The following is a 2,781-nucleotide window of genomic DNA, read 5'->3' as shown; positions in this document are numbered from 1 at the left end:
CCGCCCAAGAACCGAATCCACTCAATTGTTTTATTGCTGAAATCAATTTAGTTCATCCATGCCTACAAATGACCACCACCCAATTCTAAACTGAAAAACCGTTATCAGGATTGCCATCAGCTAGTCGCGTTTTTGCACCCAAACTATGAATATCCATTTGCTTCTAATGCACTGTGCAAACTGCAATCACCTTCCATTCCGGTCGGTCGGTGGCAATCGGTCACTTGGCCAGTAGTAGTAGTTGCTGCAGGGGAAAACCACACCTCCATTTACATTTCAATTCAAGTAAAACAAACACAACTCGGAGGACGAGACACACTACCAACTAGTGCTCTGCGTATAATATTCCAAGCGACGACATCGACGACGACGATGACCACGCCGGGTCGCGGAGTGGTCATTCCCGGTGTGATCATTTCACTATTTATTTAACTCTTTATTCATCAGGAAGAAGCAAAGTGAATAGTTTAGCCGCGAGGGAAACTATTTCCACTCGAGTTTTTTAGTGCGTTCGCGTTCAGGACAGCGTGTAATGTATTAATGCTAGGTAAGAATTGATGAATTTTCTATGTCATCAAGTTGCAAGTCATGAATTGATAGGGTTTGTTGGGATATATGTTGAATTTAATATTGTTGTTTAATTAACAATATCTTCATTGAAGAGATGCTCTTTGACGTGGTTTTCTCTAATATATAGTTGTTCTAATGAGTGTAATCAGTTTCGTACCTTTTAATTTAATTTAATTATATAGTTGTTTCTTTAAGTTCAATCAATTTTCAATTTCAATATCTCTTCAATTTGAATTAGGTTGAAAATTTAACTACTATCTATTATTATTTGAGGGCCCCAGATGCCAAGGGGTGTAAGTGACCATTTTGTCGATTTTGAGCTGAGCATATCATAAAATTCTTCAGATTTCAAGCTTTCAGGAACTTTTTTAATTTTGTTTTTACGATGATTAGAAAAATTACAATAAATCGGAGAAAATTTGGTCGATTTTACAACTCCATACATTTTGTATGGGATGAAAAATTGGTGAAAAACTTCAAACCTAATTTACTCGAAAGTTGGTTTTTGTCACTTACACCCCTTTGCTTCTAACCCCCTCATTTAACCTCCTTGTGGTTCACATAGCTGGAAACATTTAACAACTTCCGCAAAACCCTCTGCAACAGAAAACATTTTGCACACCTGCGGGATTGCATGCAAATCTGCAGGTGCTGTTACCTGAAAGTGTGTAAGTATGCAAACCCCATCCAGCAGGGGACCAAGCCCCAAGTGGCGACGCGTGACAGTGTGGTTAGATACTGGTAGGTATGTGCCGTGGTAATTTTCCTCCCACTTGCATATTCAGCAGTTTTAAGTTCACCTTTTACCACAGCAGTGCTTTACTGTGTGTACTGTGCGCACTTAGTGCCCCCTCTTTCACTTACGTTAAACGTACACTGGAGGTAGAGGCATTTACCTATTCCTTCCTTGCACACAGGATTCTTTCGTTTTGACTTGCTGAACCGCAGAATCAGGAGTAAATGTGGTCACTATTTAAGTTCGTTATGCCAGCTGCCATGTATTGAGGTTCAACTGGACATTGAAATGCATACAAATGAGGTAAATTCTAAGTAACATTTTCAGGCCAGGCTGGATCGTTTGAGTTGAATGAGGATTTATAACAACTATTAACAACTGTTAACAATTACTTTTCGGTAAACAAGGGTGAATAAAAATGTAGTGAATAGTCCTTCTGAAACTGTCCTGAAAGGGTCCACCCACAGGTAATCATCCACTTGATCGACCCACCTAGCTCTCTGAGCACCACGTCTTCTTGTACCGGTCGGATGACTCTCGAGAACCATTTAAGTCGGGTTGCTATCCGACATCCTGATGACGTGACCCGCCCACCGTAGCCTCCCGATTTTCGCGGTGTGGACGATGGTTGATTCTCTCAGCAGTCGGCTTTTCGGGCCCGTGTGAAGTTGATCACCAATATTAACTTCTTTTCCCGATCAGCCTAGATAGCTGTGTGGTGTCGGTTGCGGTTAGTTCAACTGGCTAAGAATAGTACTACGGATTGCCTGTTCCAGTGGTAGGAATCCACTAATCAGGTGACCCCTGATTCATGGCTTTACGCTTACCGTGCCTAGGAATGAATGGATAGGGGGGTCTTCTAAAAACCTAATCGCAAACGGAGCCTGTGGAGTACCAGGGCACCCTCCACAGTATTTGCCCTTACTGTGCTAACCGGAGCAATAGCGCGGTGGACCTTGTGTTTCTCCGTGACAACCAACTGCCCTTCTTCAATCTCATACTTGAGGCTGAATAAGGGCGGGATTATGAAGATGTTATTAATTAGTTTAGATTTTCACCTATATGGTTTCCCATTATGCGTTTTACACAGTATATTCTGTGCATCCTCGCCTTTGGCGCACTCAAATCGATACCGATCTGGCTTTATTGTTACTGTTCTTTTTTGTGCTGTGATTGTTAAGAGTTTAATCTTGCCTAGTTTGGGTAGTGGCTACGGTTAGGATAGCTCAGATCAATCTTCAGCACAAAAGAACAGCAACGATCAATCTTTGTAGACTTATGCAAAATGGTACAGCCCAAGTGGCGTTAGTCCAAGAACCTTACTTTCGTGAGGAGAATTTCTATTTAGGAAACCTTGTGAATCCGGCGTTTGCCACTTTTAGTAAAAATGAAATGGCAAACTCACGTGTCATGCCTCGAGCATGTGTGCTTGTCAACAACGCAATCGTTGCTACACTCATCTCTGAACTAACTAC

Source organism: Aedes albopictus, chromosome 2 (genome assembly GCF_035046485.1).
Source record: "Aedes albopictus strain Foshan chromosome 2, AalbF5, whole genome shotgun sequence".
NCBI lineage: Eukaryota > Metazoa > Arthropoda > Insecta > Diptera > Culicidae > Aedes > Aedes albopictus.
The sequence above is the reverse complement of the archived record's forward strand: the minus strand, read 5'-3'. Positions refer to the sequence as shown.